The 21,018-nt window shown below is 40.2% G+C and overlaps 1 protein-coding gene across 1 annotated transcript in view; it reads right to left on the bottom strand.

Moving 5' to 3' along the window:
* Positions 1-21,018, bottom strand: part of LOC150081915 (ribosomal protein S6 kinase alpha-5-like) — a 624,627-nt gene that overhangs the window by 495,929 nt on the left and 107,680 nt on the right. The window lies entirely within an intron of this gene.

Genomic DNA, 21,018 nt, shown 5'->3' with positions numbered 1-21,018 from the left:
CATAAAAAAAAATAAAAATAATAAAAAAAAAAACAAGACAATGTCGGCTAAAGGGCATAAAAACTGGACTGTTGAAAATTGAAAAGCTGGGCAGGTTTTTTGTTTATTTAATTTTTTTAACGAAAACCTCAAATACGAAAGGTATTTATAACCTATAATAATTAGTACTGTGGATGGATTGAAAGTTGAGAAGGTGAAAGAAGCTACTTGTTGACATTAGACTTAAAGAGTGTAGTTTTTGGGAAATTGTTTGAAGGGAGGTTGTTGAAAACAACGGAAGTTGATTGGATAATGAGGGAGCAAATTTTTTTCTTTTAAGAAAACCCCAAACACGAAAGGTATTAGAACCTATAGTATTTTTCACCTTGTTAACCTCCAACTCGTACATGAATTGGAGGTTCACAAGATGAAAAAAAGACACTTGTTGACATTAGACTTAAATTTCTGTAGATTGTAATTTTCAGGAAATACGTGTGAAGGAAGGTTGTTCCAGAAAACGGAAGTTGAAGAAATAAATGAGAAAGAAGAAAAGTTGGTTCTGTGAGCTTGAAGCTGGACAGCAAAAAGATGTTGACTGGTTGCGGCATGCTCAGACTGGTTTGGAAGAGAGAAGAGGAAAAAGCGCGCTGAACGTCTATGACACAGAGCGAAGATTTTCAGTTTCGAAATATTTTATTAGAGTCACCCTGAATTTCTTCTATATACCCATTTATGTAAATGTCTGTAAACTGTGTGTGTTCTTTGGTCGATTTGCCTGTTTTGCTGGACGAAAACCCCCGAGCTTCTGGTGGGGTAAAACCTTGCTATATACGCCTAAGACCAACTAACTCAGTCACGGAGTGAAAAAAGTCCGTTAAAGTTCCTCGCGTCATCGACAGGATTCGAACCCGACCTTTACTACACGGTGTGAGGAGAACGGTGATGATACCACCGTGCTACCGCGCATGGACAAGAGTGGAGAGACTTTGTAAAAGATGGTTCATTAATTAGCCTAACTTTCCTCTTTTGAATGGAGTCTAGAAGACTGAGGAAGGTTAGGGGGCCCGCCATAGACGTGGAAACAATATTACATGGTACGGCTGGTATTTGTAAGGAGTGAGTAGCTTTTTAGAAGAAAAGTAACGCCGAGAGCGAAAAAGAAAACTCAATTTTTTAGATGCAGAGGAAGCAATATTTGTGTTTTACTTATGCCAAGATTGATTAGAAGACAGAATAATCCTTAAAGAGATACGTGACCTTGTTTAGAAAGCTGAGTATCGTCGAAGATGAACATAGAAGCAGAAGATTCCTTTTTGCGAGATATAAGGCAAGACTGAGTTTTGGAAGGATTAAAATTCACTAACTGTCTTTGCTCCTTTTTTGTTTTTTGTCACTGTAGAATTACCTAGAGATCAGAATTTAAGAAATTGGTACAGGATATTCGAGAAGTTGAAGCTGTTTGTGAAGGGCAAGGTTCCTCAAACTGGAAGGTGAAATGCAAGGTGCCATCATCAGCTAAAGTATGGCTAGGATCAATGAAAGAAGGTCATTAATATACAAGAGGAAAAGAGTACGAAAAAGAAATGAACCTGTTTTGTTTTTTGTCACTGTAGAATTACCTAGAGATCAGAATTTAAGAAATTGGTACAGGATATTCGAGAAGTTGAAGCTGTTTGTGAAGGGCAAGGTTCCTCAAACTGGAAGGTGAAATGCAAGGTGCCATCATCAGCTAAAGTATGGCTAGGATCAATGAAAGAAGGTCATTAATATACAAGAGGAAAAGAGTACGAAAAAGAAATGAACCTGTTTTGTTTTTTGTCACTGTAGAATTACCTAGAGATCAGAATTTAAGAAATTGGTACAGGATATTCGAGAAGTTGAAGCTGTTTGTGAAGGGCAAGGTTCCTCAAACTGGAAGGTGAAATGCAAGGTGCCATCATCAGCTAAAGTATGGCTAGGATCAATGAAAGAAGGTCATTAATATACAAGAGGAAAAGAGTACGAAAAAGAAATGAACCTTGGGAAACGCCAGCATGAGTGGAGTAGTTAGTAGACAAACAGCTGTTTGTCATCACCTGCAGTGGGCAGTCGGAGAGAAAACTGGATATCCAATTACAAAAAACAGTGGCAAGCCATAAGAAGCTTATTTTAGAAAACCAGGCCAAACACGATCAAAAGCCTTTCAAAGTGAAGAGCAACTGCTTGATTTTCACCAAATTTTCCACTGAATTTGTCCATACATGGGTAAAATAAGCCACTATACCACCAGTGGGTCGACACTGACGGAATCCATACTAGTGATCATTGATCAGATGGCAGACTTCCAGATATTTTACGAGATGGCAGTTAATAGATTTCCCCATTACTTTAGAAAGTGTAGAAGTAACTGCAATGGGCAAAGATGGAGGGATCTGTCATCCTTTTAATGGTGACAAATTCGTCCTATCTTAAAAATTTAAGAAAAATTTATTTTTAAAGAAACTAGCTGGATATTTCTCATATCCATATCCAGCCAGTTTCTTAAAAGGAACTGACTTTATAAAGTGTGAAAGTAAGTGGAATAGGACGATAATTGGGTGGGAGGGTTTTGTCACCCTTTTTAGTAACTAGCTGTATACGAACAAATTTCCAAGCAAAAGGGAAAACACCAGTGGAATTAGAAAGTATAAAAATGAGATGTTGTTGTAGGTTTTAGGAGCATTAGCGACTAAAGCTTATTGCTCCGTATATACTGTCTATAAATTGGGTGTGTTCTGTGGTCGATTTTCTGTTTTTGCTGTACAAAAAAACCATGTTACCCACACCTGAGACCGACTAACTTAAGCACGTTGTGAAAAAGGCCGATAAAAATTCCTCACGTCATCGACGGGACTCGAACTCAGGTCTTTTCCACCCGGTGTGGGAAGAACGACGATTCTACCAACTATGCTACCCACGATAGCGTAAAAAGGAGATAGAGAAAACAGGGGTAAGCTCAGGAGCACAGGTTTTGAGAAAAAGTGTAAAATTAGCATTTGCATTAGTAGAGGCATATGATGCAAGAAAGCAAGCTTATACGGCATCAGCCAAAAAAAATTTTTTTTTCCCATTTCACCTCTTCATTCGCTCCAAAAATTTGTCCACTTCTTCCTTGAATTTGTTTAAACTATCAACTTCCACAACAACAGATGGGAGTTTGTTCCAGCAATCAACTACCCACAGGCTAAAGGCAAATTGCCGCACATCTATTCGACAACTGTCTTTCCTCAATTTCAGTTTATGCTCCCTCAGGTTTGTAATCTGAGCAAGAGGAAGAATCCCATCAGCATTGATTGAGCCTGCTCAATCCATTTAAGGCCTTATACACCTCAATCAGATCACCTCGCAGGTGCCTAGCCTCCAGACGCTGCACTGTAGTAAGTTGATATCCTATTGTACATATTAACCTTTCATATATTTCCCCGTTACTGGGAGGAAGGCTATGGGACCGTATAACTTTGGTTCTGAGGGTGGTTTCTCAGGATTCTTTGGAGTAAAAATTTCGTTCCAAATTTTTGGAAATATTCTTTCTATTAAACAATAATTGTACAAGTTTATTAATTTGTCCGGCTATTTCTACAAATTTCTTAATAAATTCTTCCTCTAAGAGGTTAAATCTATGGCATTTATTGTTCTTGGTCTTAATTAGAACTGCTTGTAGTTCTTCTATTGTGAATAGTGGTTCAATGTTGCCCTGTATTTTCCTCAATTATGACACTCTGAGTAGGGAAATAATTCCCGGTCTCAGTGTCTGGATAATACTGTTGGGGTTCCGTCTGGTTTTACTGTGGTTTCTACTAAGTCTCCTCTTGGCAGCTTGTTGATGACTATTCTGTACACGATTTCCCATGAGTCAGCGTTTCCAGAATTCCCCACCAAGTGCCGCCAGGATTCCTTCTTTTCTTTAGTCAAATGAGGGCTGTGAGTTCCTTTTTCTTCTCTTATGAGGGAAGTATATTGGTTCCTGACAGTCCTATAGGTATCTGTCAGGGCATCAACCTCATTTTGTGGACAGGATGTTCAGGCCTCTAGAAGTGTATCCTTGCCTGGTGGGCCCTTCTCCTCAGTATAGTCCGTTCAGGGGACCATGGCGCCTCCGTAGCCATGTGGGAAGGAGTAGCAGTGCGTAGCACACGCTTCTTGATTAGACTGGGGTTCGAGCCTGTCACCACCAAATAGGAGGATGCGGAAAGGTCAGGGAATGACCACCGTATATCCCGGAGCAATATGGCCTTAGTTGCTAATGCTCCTAAAAACAAAACAAACAAACAAACAAACAATCAGGGGACCACCCGCTTCCTTGGAATAGACAGGTTTGTTGTTTTAGTCAGTATTTCAGTCATATTCCTTGGGTGTTCGTCCCGGCAATGTGGTAAAAGTGCACTCTCACCTGGACCTGGGTCTTAAGTGGGATGACAGACTCACCTTTGCTCAACACTTCGCCCATATGAAGACAAAAATATTCGCCGCTTTATGGGCTACTAGACAGGAACTTGTAGGAATTAGGGATCCTCAGCTAGCGACCAAGTACATTTTAATGTGTGTCCTGCCAATTGCAATGTATGCCTCGCAAATCTGGTCTTCAGCTCCAGATTCACATTATAAGTCCGTCCTTGGGATCGAGTACTGGTTCTTGCGATGGCTTAACAGAATTGCTGGCCACCCTTTTACTATCTCAAGGGCCATTCTCTACTCAAACCTTAACATCACACCCTGGATGCAGCGGACAATTAACAGGAACATACACACTCTCGCACAAATGCTCACAGGCAGAGTGGATGCTCCAGTCCTGGATAATATTCTAGTCAAACCGCGTGCCACTGCTAGACGTTGCGGGGAAGTAAATAATCCACTGCGTCCAGTCCTGAACAATCTTAGTAACCTGCAAAGATTCTTCCCATCAAATGCAGCGAAAATATTTAACTCACTACACATAGATGCCGAAAAACTGTGTGAGGATGCAACATACCGGAAAGAGATCTTCCAGGATTCGTATAGACTTACCAAAATATGAATCGGCTGCAAAGTACCAAAGAATTTAGAGTAAAAGAGAAACTTTCTGCTTTCAGAACAATAATAATTTGTTGACTGTAAAAATATACCTTCTGTAACAGTTATGTAAATATGTAATTTATAGATGGAATTATTAGTGAATTGTAAATATATCAGTTGTATAATGTATGTACAGAATCATCAATGTGTAAATACTGTATATATTAAACATAAAATGTGTATATAATATTTCGGGACGAGACTACGTGTTCAGTATATGTAACCCACTGCACGTAGTATCTCGTACCCTGATATGTACTTAGCACCCTCCTGGCACTTTGCCGTCCCGGGGTGGTTTCCTTATGGAAATAAACGGATAATAATAATAATAATAATAAAAATCATGACTTTGACGTCACAGCAACATACCTATCAAAAACATGAAGGGGGTGCGGCCGTTGATCATTATTCTGACCCACGCGAGAACACCGCCTCCACCATAAGTGCCCCTTTCTCTGATCCTGAGTACTAGAGATGTGGTTATCCCACTGAGCAAACCAAAAAACGGGAGGGAAATGATGTAGTCGCAACCCATGTTTTTATAGGCACGAATAATTTGCATAATGTGCGGCTCTGTAAAGTGGTAGATCGGTTTCTATTGCATATTCAGAATTTACATGCTAGGATGCCTATTATATTAAATATTCGCCTTCGGCGACACTGTTCACAATAAAATATTCATGAAAAACATTTTGTTCTGTTAATAATTTTGTCGAGCGGGAGCGTCACATGTCCAAAGTATAGTTTATATACCCTAGTAAGGACACGTGACGCTCTGAATCCATAATTTGACTAATTCACCAACACAACCGAATGCCACAAAACTGCCTCTAACAAATCGCACAAAAATTTAGAACTCAAATCATCAAAGAGATCAAAAACATTTTAACCTCATCACGACAAGTGCAACTTAATATGAATTTCCAGAGCCAACCAACGATGCCAGGTTCAGGTAGTCTATGGCACATTATCTTTGTAGGTTCTAAAATCAGGTTGTGGGAAGGGTTGCCATCCCCCTGGACCAACAGCAATCCTGTTGGTCCAGAGTCCCCACGAACTTGAGGCCCTGGAAAAACTGCCCGTCAGTAAATCCGGCCATACCAACAACAATAACAACAACATGCAGATCTATACCTCTGTCTGAAGGTTTCGAATTCATGCCAACCGCAAATGATCATTCGTTCTGTCGACATTTGCAATACTACTGAACTGTATCAAATATTCTCAATATGTAACTAAATTCTGAGTATAAAACATTGCTCCAAATCCTGCTATGTATCAAATATTATTATTAAATCTGTTTCTAATACAGTTTCTGTTTGTTGTTTTAGAACATGTGAATAAATTTTATTCATTAACGCCCCTAGGCAAATAGCCGGGATGGGCTTGTCTATATCTTTGGCGGAAGTCCATCACAGTCAGGTGTCTATAAATGTATTTTATTTAGTATAATAATTTATTACACTAATTCTGCGTATTTATTATTTATTATATTTATTTATTGCTAATATTATTTATTCATATTCATTAATTATTTATTACACTGATTCGAAATGAATCTGCGATTCGAACTGCATCACTGAAACTAGTAGAAATCAGTGAATGGCTGGTTCTTTATTATCTGAAAATGTATCTACGAATACATTGTTCAGAACAAAATATATTTTTCTACTTACACAGGATACTCGGACGGTTTTATTTCTTCACATGTTCTGAGATTATAAAATAACTCGACTGGTCAGCCATATCAAGACAGGACTGTCTTTATATGGCTGACCAGTCACCTTGATATGGATAGCCATATCAAGGTGACTGGGACAACCAACGAAGGTACTGACCCACTTTTTCATTCAAGTTTATGAAATCTATATATGTTCTAACCTCAAGGCAAAAAATTTGTTGTTACTTAAGAAGGTAGGTATTTACGCATGAACCGAATCTAGTCATGTTCCTGTACTTAGGATACAGAAAGTGGACAAAGAAGAGGTCATTCTTTGGGTATCTAATAAAAACCCTTAGCTAAGGAGAATGGTTAGCTTGTTTGTTTGCTTGTGTTTTCTAACAGCTCTTTAGAGCATAAACTAAATGACATACACCTGGATCCACTGAATGATTAGTTCTACATTTAACTGATTACATTTGCGCAGAAATAACTAATAAAAAACAATTACTAACGTAACAACCCGTGTCAATTAACGTTAGGCTAAGTCTCTTTAGCGAGTTCGAAAAGCTTGTAGTCCGTTTTAAAGAATAGAGAAATCGCAGCTTCTTCCATTTATCGAAAGAACTGAAATCCCAAATGTCAAGAATGCAATCCTTACTGATTAAGTTCCTCCCATCCTTTGCTGGAGGAAAAGCCGCCTATTCTCCCCTGTCCAACAAGTGTCAGTTGGCTAGCGTTTGCCAACTGAAAGTTCACGAGCTACAATTAAGCATGAATTAAATGTATAGACCAATATCAACAACGTTTGCAAAATTTTCACTCTTAGAGCGATGCTACAAAAGAGTGTAAACGCGGCGTGTCACACGTGTTCTAGATGAACAGGTGTGTCAGAGCGGTATGAAACACGATGGTAAACTAGACGGGCATGTTTTTGACAGTCTGTCGGGATACTTTTTTGTTCGTTGAATGAACAAAAAGTATCCCGAAAAATTATTTTCACATTATCGCATGTCAATACCTTCGATGAGCTTTGACATTTATGAATGAGAAAATTGTGAAACAGATACGTCAGTATTGCTTGTTGTCTCCTGTAAGCATAATTCGTTTTCGCTATGCTAGCAAGTTAATAATACATTGCTCACAGCAGAAGAGACTTTGCATTCGCAACAAGTTTCCCTGTTATTGCATTACAGTACTTAAAAAAAATTACATCGCCAAATAATTTTTTATCTCTTCGTTTTTTCTGTTACTTATTTTTTTCATGCCCACCTGTTCTCTGACGAGGAATCAGCAAGTCCTGAAAGAAGTCTAACATTGCACTACTTTTCTTTTTAAAGTAGCGCAATATCAGGCAACTCGTTGTTAAAGTTGTTGATGTTTTGGTTTTTAGAAGCATCAGCAATTTAGGTCATTGGGTACGATATCTGTACAGGTGTGTACTCACTGACCGATCTGCGTGTTATGCCGATCGACCAATTCGAAAAAATCGGAAATGACAGGCAAGATGGGCGGCAATCGGTAAACCACCTCCCCGATTCGTCCAGTATATATGGAGATTCGAACCCAGACTTCTGCAAACGAGTGAGATCTATTTTATACTACTGCCAACTGCAAGCTCAACAGACATACATGCTGCTCTTGTGTAAGTAATAGTAATGGAGGCATGTGATGCAAGAAAGCAAGCGTAGGAGCTTATGAACCATCAAACAAAAAGGAAAAAAAAAACCACAATTTCACACATCCATTCCCTCTAAAAGTTTGCCCAGTTTTCCACTGAATTTATTTAAGCTATCAACTTCGACAACGACAGGTGGAAATTTGTTCCAGCAATTAACCACCAGCTAAATGCAAATTTCCGCACATCTATTCTACAACTGTCTTTCCTTAATTTGAATTTATGTCCCCTCAGGTGCATAATCTGAGCAAGCGGAAAAATCCCATCAGAATTCAGTGTGCCCAACCCATTCAAGGCCTTATTACATCTCAATCAGATCACCTAGCAGGTGCCTAGTCTCTAACCGTTGCAATTTGCAGAACTTAAGCCTTTCTAGGTAAGAGGCCCCATTCATTCCCCTCACCAATCTTTTTGCCCTTGTCTGTACACACTCAAGCAAGTCTACATCCATCCTAAAATAAGGCGTCCAAACGTGTACGCAGCACTCAATGCGTGGCCTGACCATTGCCTTATACAAAGGGATAATCACCTCCTTTTCCCTACTCGCAAAATTCCTGTATATCATTGACAATATCCCATGACCTGCTCTGGGAACTTGTCTGCATTGCTCAGAAAACTTCATATCTGACTGCACAATTACTCCCAGATCTTTTTCATTTTCTACCACCCTAAGTGTAGTACCACACAGTTGGTATGTTTGTCTGGGATTACTTCTACCAATATGCAGTACCTTGCATTTGTCAATGTTAAACTTCAGTTGCCACTTCTCAGCTCATCTGCCCAAAACCCCCTAGCACCCCACCCTCCAGGCGCTGCTCATTCCATATAGAAGCAGTGCAAGAATGACTCCTGCCTGCAGCTGCTTTTAACCTTTTAGTCTGTGAATCTCCCCAAGCTAGCAGTTTTCCGACCCACCTAACTCTGCCTCGATTGCATCAGCAAACAACCTTGCACCCCCCCCCTTCCATTTCACTGTATCCCATCCCTATAGAAGCAGTCTTTCCTCTTAACAAGCACACGAAACGCTGAAAAACAATTCTATCCCATGAGCCTTGCACAATCTCTCCAGGGCCAAATTGATTGACAAGGCTCTCAACGTATACTCCCTTCTATCGTGTCTAGGCCGAATTGCAGATACTTTCAAATTCAATCCTGACTCGCAACTTTTTTTCAACATTGGCTGTACTTGTTAATTAAATCTGTAGATCTCTTACTCTTAAAGTTGGTTGGATTTTTTTAGGAGCATTAGCAACTAAGGCCATATTGCTCCGGGGATATGTGGTGGTCATTCCCTGACCTTTCCGCATCCTCCGTATTTGGTGGTCACGGGCTCGAACCCCGGTCTAATCAAAAAGCGTGTGCTACGCACTGTTGCTCCTGCCCACCTGTCTACGGAGGCGCCCTCTACTCTTAAGGTCATTAGTGCTAATGTGTACAACAATATCCCCTTTTGTGGCCTTAAACGATAATATATGCTCTACAACGACATCAACCAAATACGGAGGATGCGGAAAGGTCAGGGAATGGCCACCGCATATCCCCGGAGCAATATGGCCTTAGTTGCTAATGCTCCTAAAAACCAAATAACAAAACAAACGACATCAACTGTTGCTCCTGGCAGACTCTGGTCCTTCCACCTATCCTCTTTGCATAATATAATCCCCGTCTCCCTGACAATAGAGTCAATAACTAGTTCCTGTTGGGGGTCAGCGCATTCTGCCTTGTAGATTGCCTCTCTGTTGATGTACAGGAGTGAGCCCTGGCGTTGAGTTAGGTAGCCGAGGGCTTAGTGGGTCTAACATTTTAATCCCTTCAAGCGCATCTACCCGACTCTTCAAACTATAGACGCCCATCAGAACGCTGAATTGGGTTGTTGGTTCTCAACGGTTCGAGGAAGGTCAGTTTATGTACAAGTATTATTCCTAAAAAAAAACAAATATCCTAACGTTGCCCAAGTACTGATATTAGCTAGTCGTCCAGTTTCAATTCGGGTTGTGGCTATTGTGAGCTATAAAACCATTGTAGTAACTAGGCAGTTTAAGTTCCGCAGACCGATAAAACACAAAGGCAAGACAGTCCTCCCAACTTCATATAATTTCAAAAAGGCCAAATAACATTAGCTATTTTATAACTTTGAAGCTTTAACTTTGTATACTTACCCAAATAAACAAAGTTTAATTATATAATCATTCTTAAACCACGAAACAGAATAATGATGAAATTGAAGCGTTTGTTTATTTAGATAAATATATTATGTAAGTTTTTTCTTTTTTTTTTACTTGAAGATATTTTTATAGTTTATTTAATTTAAAAAATAATGACTCTATTTTTACAGTTTCATGTATTTTTATTTTATTGCATAAAATAATATATAGATGCAATACAAAATAAATAGCATACAGTAAAGCAAATGAAAAAAATCTGGTTACTTAATAAATTTTTCAGTATCAAACACTAAATAGTTGATAAAGCGGCACTCCGCTGCTCAGTTGAGAAAGCATACCGGCCGCTGTTCCAGTTTAAAAAAAAAAAAAATGAGTCAGCGTGTGAGGGTCGAACGCTGGCGTACTACTACCTGCGAATAGCAAAACACGACGCGTAAAATGCTGGGATAAACCCACAGAAAAGCAATGGTTACATTCCAGCAGTTAGGACGCCGCATATTTCACGCCCGTGTCGCGTCCCCCTTAGTTAACCCTTAATTACAACCGACTAGTCTGTGAAATAAGTTGTGATTTTTTTAAAATCCTCCTGCTCTCTTTATTGGATAGTTTGACTAAAGTCCGTCTTAGTACATGCGAATACCATCGGGATACGTCGTTTCCAATCACTTGTTCGATAATGCAGGTTATATGAGCGTCAGTTATAAAGCAGTTTAGTTAATCGTCTACGAGACAAGTGGATGAGTCGCGTAAATTTTGTGTATTTATTTTTTAAATCTTCGTGTTTTTGTTTTTTTTTTTTTAATAGTGATCTTTTTGCCGTTTTATCGACGGAGAAATGTAGTCTCCACCAGATCCTCAAATCGCAATATCACGCATCCAGACAATCGTGACTTCAACCAAAACGTCTACAAGAAATATTCACTCACCCTATATAAATTACATGCCATTTTAACCTATTTCATTTTACTAAAAATTATGTAATTTTTAAAAATATATAACTGATTTAGTATTTAATATTTAGAATATTTAGTACTGTTTATGTAATAACTTTGAAAACGATGCCAAATTAATGATCTATTTAGTAAGTAGCTATCGCCCAGGAATACTTTCCTCTTTTATGTTTTTAGATATATATATACACACTGAGTGGACAGAAATCATGGGATACCTTACCAGTAACGGGTAGGCCCACCTCTCGCCCGGATAAGGGCAATCTCACGACGACGCATTAAGCCCACTAGTTCACGAAAGCGTTCCACAGGTATGGCGCCTCCGTAGCCAGGTGGGCAGGAGCAGCAGTGTGTAGCACACGCTTCTTGATTAGACCGGGGTTCGAGCCCGTGACCACCAAATACGGAGGATACGGAAAGGTCAGGGAATGACCACCGCATATCCCCGGAGCAATATGGTCTTAGTTGCTAATGCTCCTAAAAAAACCAAACCAATCAATCCACAGGTATTTCCATTCATGCTTGCTGCACCGCTGTCCATAATTCTGTCGCATTCCTGGGTTCAGGATCCAAAGCTCCAACGGACCTTTCCACATCATCCCAAAGATGCCCCACAGGGTTCATGTCCAGTGAACAGAGAGGCCATTCCATGGTGGTAAAATGTGCGGAATGCTATTCGAACCATGTTCTAGTCACCACTGCTCTGCGGGAAGAAGCGTTGTCCTGCTAGAAGAGTCCATTACACCCTGAGGGTGCACGATGACCATGAAGGGATGCAGATGGTCTGCAAGGATGGACAGTTTCTTATTGACATGACGGGTGCATAGCTTCGTGCGGTTTCCGCCAGATACGCATCCTCCTGTAACTGGAAACGGGACTCATCGGACTAGGAGATCTGTTTCAATCATCCAAAGTCCAGTGCCGATGTTCATTTACCCAGTTGAGGCGTAGAGTCCTATGTCGTGGTGTCAATGGGACTCTGGTGGGTCGGCGGCTCCCATAACCTATTGCGTCTAATGATCGCCTGATGGTCTTGGTGGAGACGTTTCTGGTACCTCCCTCGTTGCAGTCGGCGATGATTTGTGCCACTGTCGCTCTCCGGTTGGCTGAAACAATGCGAGACAGACGTCGACGGCCACGTTCATCTACCACCTGTCTCCGCCCAGAGCGCTGTCCACGATGAGATGTTATTCCAGAAATGGCGTATTCCTGATACACTCGTGATACTATCGAACGGAGATAGTACCATTCCTGTATCACCTCCACGATAATAAATAAATAAATTTTCTGTTTATACTCCGGGACGACCAAACAGTCCGAGGAGTTAACAAGATAGACAGAATACAAGAAACAGCACCGTATTCAGCAGTCACGGGCTTGAACCCCGGTCACTCAAGGCACGTGTACTTATGCACCCGCGCGCCTGACCACTAGGCTACGGCGGCCCTAGACTGAGCCATGCGTCGAGCATCCATTATCGTCCCTCTTTCAAAGTCGGTTAACTCACGATGTTTATCCATACTGACATCGAATTACCGTCTGCATTTGCAATGTACCTATATACCTGCCAAGCGGTGGGTTCGTCCATGGGGTGACAGCGTCACGTTGCCCAGGAACGTGACGCTGTCAGGTATGTCATGACTTCTGTCCTTTCAGTGTTGTGTGTGTGTGTATATATATATATATATTATTATTTTTTTCTATTTTGTGGTTTTCATAACACTTTCATTGTCGTTATTTATGAACAATAAAATATATATTTACTGTTAAAATAAATATTTAGTATTACTCACTAATAATAAGTATTCTTGAATATACTCGTAAGGACATAACTTATTAGTCCAAAGCTTCCAAATTTCTTACAACAGTCCAAATCAGTTTTTAAAGCTCCAAATAAAATATAAACACAAGAAGTTCAGGAAGTGTGTAAGAGGAGCCATATTTGTCTAGTGATCTGTATCTTCTGCAGATACATAGGAATGGTCATGAGTTTTGCAGTGGACGCCTAAATACCAGAATACCCTGATTTTATTCTCACTAAGACATCAACTCTTTTTTTTTTTCACAGACTATCCACCAAAAGGCCGAATTTTCGCTTCATTTCCTTACTCTCTTTGTGTCTAACGCGCACGCATAGTTTTTAAATTCTTTTTCGGCGAACTAACTGATAACGTTACCAACTGCAAATTATAAATGGGAAGTGGTCTGGAGAGCAATCATAAAAGCTTTTCTTACCAATTAAGAGATACAGTTCAAACTTAGACCTAAATGGATGTCAGATGAACTGATGAGACTCGTGGCAGAGAAAAAAATGCATGGGACGATTATAAATTAGCAGGAGCCAAAGAAAGCTATAGCAAGTACAAACTAGTCTACAATCAGGTCACTAAGGGGGTTAGGAAAGCTAAGACAGATTATGAGACGGCCTTGGCTAAGAATGCAAAGAAAAGTAGCAAAGAATTCTTTGCTTATTTTAAAACTAGAAGGAAAGGGATGAACATTGTCCTACTAGAAATGAACGACATAACTATTGATGATCCTGTTCATATTGCTGAGAGTGTGAATTAATATTTTGCATCTACATTCACGCGTGAAGAAGTTTTTAGCGGCAGGAATACGAGACGTATACCAACTTATAACTGGGAGCTTAATAATTTTGCGATAATATCTTGAGAGGAAACTGAGAAAAAAAAAAAAAAAAAAACTCTTGAAGCTAAAATTAATAAGGCATCCAGGACCGATGGATCTAATCAATTATATTAAAAGAAGCGGAAGAAGTAAGAAAAATTTGGCTATAATTATAAGAGCATCCTTGGATTTAGGAGAGGCCCTATATACTGTAGATGTGCAAATGTCCCTCTGGTTCACAAAAGCCATTAGAAATGGGTAACTTTAAACCTATAAGCTTGACTTCTAATCCTGAAAAAACAATGGAGCCAGTGGTTAAAGGCGTATTGGGGTATCTATCACCTCGAGACGACTGCGGTTATATGGAAGCCACAGCATGGATTTGTTAAGGGGGATCTTTTCTAGCCTATCTGATATTAGCTAACTATTATGATACAGTAACAAAGGACCTGGAAGCAAAAAATTATTTTGAAGTCATGGGCTTCAGTAAAGCTTTTGATTTACACTGTACTACATGAAAGACTGCTGTACAAATTGCAGTAGTGTGGCATAAAGGACAAGGTACTGCTATGAATAAAAGGATGGTTGAGTGGCAGAAGACAAAGTGTATTATAAAAAAGGCACTGCTCTTGGGTGGTACTTCTTGAACTAATATTATTAGTGGAGTCCGTCAGGATTCGGCGCTGTGTCCCTTAACTGTTTTCAACATTTATTAATAACATGGATGAATGCATATTGTGTAAGTTTTCATATGATACGAAGACCAGCAAGGTAGTGAATGAGGAATCAAGACATAGTACTGCAACAAGACCTACAAAAATTGGATAGATGGATTGAGAAGTGGCAAATAAGGTTTAACATAAACCTTATTTGCAAATAAGGTTTAACATAAACCTTATTTGTTATAGGTGGTAGTACTACATTCAAAGTGGTGGGAAAAAAATGGTGCTAGGACAGTCCAATGATATACAGGAATTTTGCTAGCAGGGATAACGAGGAGATGATTATCCCATTTATAACGGAATGGTTAAATATCCTCGAGTTCTGCATAAGCCTAATTTTAGGAAGGACATGGATCTGTTGGAACGGGTGAAGAGAAGAGCAAAAAGATTAGTCAAGGATACAAAAGGGTATTAAATTTGCGTTCAACCTGAGTCATTCTAGGGACAAATTTCCACCTGGCGCTGTGAAAACGGGTAGTTTGAATAAATTTAAGGAAGAATTAATCAAATTATTAGAGAAGATGAAAGGATAAGGAGAGGTAGGTTTTTTTTTTCTCTCCTGATGGTGCTATATAAAGTTGCCTCCTTGCATCTATTCCCACTACTAATACTAAATAAAAGCATGATCCATCCGATTCAATGTCTCCCCACCTCATACAGGCACATTTCATTGAAAAGGATCAGACTTTCAGATAAATCTGAAAGTCTGATCCTTTTCAAAATTTCAAGACTAGTTTAACATACAGTACTGTTAAATCTCTGAATTAAATATCGCGTAGACAGTGTAACCTCTATGAATTCCACCGCCGAACAAAAAGGTACCGTACAGATAGATTCCGACACTACGGATAAACTACTAGCAACAGCTACTAGAGGACTATCTCTTTCGACAATATTGAGAATGGATATGGCACCAGCACCACTCAAACTACCGCCGTTTTATAAAGACGCACTATACCGCTGGAAAAGGCTAAACCTTCACCATAATCTTGAGAGACCATCCCTTCCCGGAATACTTTCAGACCCGCTCTTCTACAATAAAAGAATAATAGACCTTGCAAATGATGATATTCTCTTCTTCCCTACGTGGAACTGGGCAGGAATAAGAACCATAGGCGACCTCCTGACACCAAGCCTTGAATGGAAAGGATCAGAAGATTTGCCCATTAAAACCATAAATGCAAAGCAGCAACAGAGACATCTAAAATCAGCGATCACACAAGCTCTTCCAGACATCACTACAACTAAAGGGATTGGAAATGTCACTGGATCCTCGCCTACACCAATCTTCGTCATCACATCACCAGAAGACACGGTACCTCTGTCTCCTGCACCCTCCAAAAAAGTCTATCAGCTATCTCGCCATACAACCACGATTTTCCCGTCATCCACCTGCCAAGCTGTCCCCTGCACTCCTCTCCACTCGCCACAAGCCACCATCAAACTTTCAGTGGAGCCTTCCGTACAGGACGAAATGTTCCAAATCGGACGCAGACATCCAGTGGAGACTGTGGCACAACATCCTTCCCACCCCAGTCAAGCTACAAATCTTCGGGTTACGCTCCTCAAACTACTGCCTCTTCTGCGCCACTCCAAGTACTCTGGAACACACATACCTGGCATGCCCTGTGAACAAGGAACTCGTCAAATACGCTTTGGATGAAGCAAAGCTTGCCTGCAACCACGCCCACACTCTGGAGGACTACTGGCACCTACTTCACTCTGAGCAGACAACACACACCACCTGCAACTTCCTATTCATTGCGTTACAACTTCTACTTGAAGCACACAAGAAGCAGTGACGACATGCCTCCTGTCGACACATCGGCGCAACATCTGAAGTGGAGCCTACGGAGGAAGTTGCAGAGCAGACTTCTACTCGAATTCCACAGCAAAAGATCGGAAACTGTGGATCATCTTAACAGCGAATGGAACAGTGGCGGTAACCTCTTCACCATCGCTGAACAGTCCATCACCTTCAACGTGTGACACTTAATATGAGAATGATCCAAGAAACCGTTTTCTTAATTCCTGAAATTGAAATGTTGAAACGTTTGTATTTCATTCTAAAAAGTTTTCTTTATCTTTCCTTTTTTGCTTTGTAGATAGAATGTAAATAGTTGTTGTTGAAAATGTATCTACTGTTCACGTTTTAATAAAAAAAAAAAAAAAAAATACTCAACACGTCGCGAGCAGCACATGGTGAGATTTCGGTAAACACTCGTTGAGTATAATACAGAACAATGGTCGAGAATCTTTTTCCTTGTCAGTGCCATTTTTGTTAATTATAACTATAAAAATCTTCACGCGAGCCACTTGGATAGGTGTATGAACTCAGATTTGTGGTCATAAGCAACGATCCCAAAGAATTAGAAGAAAATCTTAATCAGTTATGCAGACTTAGTAAGGATGAACAAGTATGCCACAGAAAGGGATATAATGATTGAAGGAGAAGTAATTGAAAAGGTGGAGTCATATACTTTTCTGGGACAAGTCATTGGCTGTAATAATGATAAATGGCTGGAAGTCAAGAGAAGAATAGTGTTTTGTTTGTTTGTTTGGTTTTTTTTTTTTAGGAGCATTAGCAACTAAGGCCATATTGCTCCGGTATATGCGGTGGTCATTCCCTGACCTTTCCGCATCCTCCGTATTTGGTGGTGACGGGCTCGAACCCCGGTCTAATCAAGAAGCGTGTGCTACGCACTGCTGCTCCTTCCCACCTGGCTACGGAGGCGCCTAAGAGAAGAATAAATTTTGGATGAATAGCATTCAGGAAATACAAAGGGTACTAGGAAAGTTTTGCAATATGACGCAACAATGAATCACAGGAAGCTGCTTGTTGCTGCACGTTGAGACATGTTCATACGTGCATAGTAGCCGCCGCACCAAGTCGATGGGCTCAGTTATTCATTAGTAGTGAGAGTGTAAAGTGCTAGCGATGGCATCGTGGTCACGAAATGAGATAAGGACAGTTTTGCGGTATAATTTCGTGCGTGGTTTAACCGTAGACCAGTGCTTAGAAGAAATGACTCTTGCACTAGATGATGATTGTCCACATCGTACAACGATATTCAGGTGGTATAGAGAATTCCAAAGGGGAAATTTCACTCTGGAGGATTCGGAGAGGCCGGGAAGGCCACGAACGTCAGTTACGGAGGAAAACGTTACTGCTGTGAGGAAAATGCTTGACGAAAACAGGCGAGTGACCTACCAACAGATAGAGGATACTTTGGGCCTAAATGCACCAGCAATTCGTTCGATTCTGCAAGATCATTTGCACGTGAAGAAACTTTGTTCTCTCTGGGTGCCGCATCAACTGACTGAAGAGCAGATGACACGACGTGTGACTTGGTGCCGGGAGATGTTAAAAAAGTTTGATAAGGGACAATCTCGGTATGTGAACAACATCGTGACAGGTGACGAGACTTGGCTGTACTATTATGATCTGCCGACCAAGGCTCAAAACAAAGTTTGGGTCTTTTATGATGACGACACACCCGTAATTGTCAGAAAATCCCGATCTGTAAAGAAGAAAATGATAGCTGTATTTTTCAAATCGAGTGGAATTGTGGAACGTGTCGTTTTGGACACGCAGAAGACAGTCACAGCTAAGTGGTATACTGAACAGTGCCTGCCTAAAGTCATTGGATCTATGAAGAACCTGCGGCCAAAGTCGAGAATGGACACCTGGTACCTCCATCACGATAATGCTGCAGCTCACCGCGCCAAAGCCTGCACCGAATATTTGACCACGACAGGACTGAAACTTCTCGAGCACCCTCCCTACAGGCCAGACCTTGCTCCCTGCGACTTTGCACTGTTCCCGCATGTGAAAATGAAGCTAAAAGGGAGGCGGTTTTCCAGTGATGAGGACCTTCTACGGGCTTGGGACAACGAGTGTGCTTTACTCCCTAGTGAAACTTGGCAGAACTGGTTTAAAGATTGGTTTCGGAGGATGAAGAGGTGTATTGAATGTAGAGGAAATTACTTTGAAAAAATTAAATAAACAAAGCTGTATTGCAAAACTGAGGAGCAATATCCCAATTTGTCTGAAACGTAAAATAATGAACCAATGTGTACTCCTCACCATGACATGGAAGTGAAACTTAGGCACTCACCAAAAGAATGGAAGAGAAGCTGAGAACTACACAGCGAAGAATGGAACGAATTATATTGGGAATCAGGCTGTTAGATAAGAAGAAAAACACATGGATTAGGCAGGAAACTCAAGTAAAGGACATTCTTATCAAAACTAAAGAACTAAAATGGTCGTGGGCAGGACACATAGCTCGAAGACATGATAACAGAGGGACTAAGAAAATAACAGAATGGTACCCAAGAGGAGCTAGAAGAAAACCTGGAAGACAACAACGGATATGGATAGATGAAATTCATGAGTTTGTGGGTAGTAAATGGATGGCCATTGCACAAAACAGAAGGAACTGGAAAGTTGCTGGAGAGGCCTTCATCCTGAAGTGGATGAACAAAGAAATAAGATATTCAATAAGTAACACCTCGACGGAAATGTAACGCAATGTGCACATTCCTAACTTCTTCTATGGTAAAAAAAAAAAAAAAAATCCTAATTTGTCATCATCAAATTTCATCTTCCTACCAATTTTTAGGAAGATGAAATTTGAAGTAAATATAAACCAGCTAATTAATGAGGTTTTTGGCGTTCTCAAGAAAATTATATATTTTTATTTCTTTCTGCACTGCGATAGGATCGACTAAAAAAAAAAAAAAAAAAATCCCATTTCACCCATCCATTCGCTCCAAAAGTTTGTATCTGTTGGCGGTTACATACAACAACGTTGTATCTAACAGCCAATTTGGTTCCAGGTTTTCCTGAGTTAAGTTACTTTAAAATGTAACACTACTATGGGACATAATTTTTAATGTTTCCGCTTATTACTGTCATCACAGGACATCATAAACAATTAAAACGCAAATACGAACACACAAATACATGAATTCTTCATGTGTTAAGAATCTGCAGATAAATGAACCACTAGGTGGCAGTGATCACAGTGTGCTGATGTGGGATTTACTCAAAGGTGTAACTACCGACAGGGATAAAGGGAAGGGTTTCTGCTTTCGTAAAGGTGACTACAGTGGTCTCAGACAGTTTTTAAAGTCTATACAGTGGGCCCAATTGATAATGTTAACAACAGCAAATTCTAAACGGGAAGCATTTAAGAAAGTAATCTTGGAAGCTACTAGGCTTTTTGTCCCAACTAAGAAATACTGTTCAAAGTTTAGGCCTAAATGGATGTCAGATGAACTAAACAGACTCGTGACAGAGAAGTAAAATGCATGGGATGCATAAAAATCATCGGGTGACACAGAAGCCTATGGTAGATATAAGCTGGTGTGTAATCAAGTCACAAAGGAGGTTAGGCAGGCGTAGGCAGATTACGAGAAATCTTTAGCAAAGGATGGAAAGAAAACCAGCAGAGTTCTTTACTTATGTAAACTCTAAAAGGAAGGGAATTAATCAGATCAGATTGGTCCACTTAATAGCAATGATTCCACTGTTGAGGAGCCTGCTCAGGTATCTGACAAACTGAATGAGTATTTTGCATCCAAATCCATACATGAGTTATTCAGGGAGGGGAATGCCAGAAGTTTATCAAACTCTGGCAGAGAGCCATATGATTCTGTAATAACTGAGAGCAAGGTGGAGGAGAAATCGTTGATGTTAAACATAAGACACCTCAGGTGGATGAGATCTATTCAGTGATATTAAAGGAGGCAGCAAAGGAAGTAAGCAAACCCTTAGCCATAATTATGAGAGCTTCCTTGGACCCAGGGGGATCAAATTTACAAAGGAGGATCAAAGGGTGACACAAATAATTACAGACCTGTTAGTTTAACTTCTATTCCGGGGAAATTAATGGAGGCACTGCTTAAAGCACTACAGGATAATCTAGATTCTAGACAAGACTGCAGTTATAATTCAGACACAGCATGGGTTTGTTAAGGGGAAGTTTTGCCTGACCAATCTGACTGGATTCTACAATGATTTCACAAAGCAACTGGATGCAAAATATAATTTTTATATCATATACTTGGATTTCAGGAAAGCTTTTGATATTGTTGCACCTGTACAAGTTGGAGCAGGATGGCATTAAGGGCAAGTTGCTGCTATGGATAAAGGGATGGT

This window comes from Mastigoproctus giganteus, chromosome 8 (assembly GCF_048544385.1).
Source record: "Mastigoproctus giganteus isolate SK-2022 chromosome 8, ASM4854438v1, whole genome shotgun sequence".
Classification (NCBI taxonomy): Eukaryota; Metazoa; Arthropoda; class Arachnida; order Uropygi; family Thelyphonidae; genus Mastigoproctus; species Mastigoproctus giganteus.
Note: the sequence above shows the minus strand (reverse complement) of the source record. Positions and strands in the feature narration are given on the sequence as shown.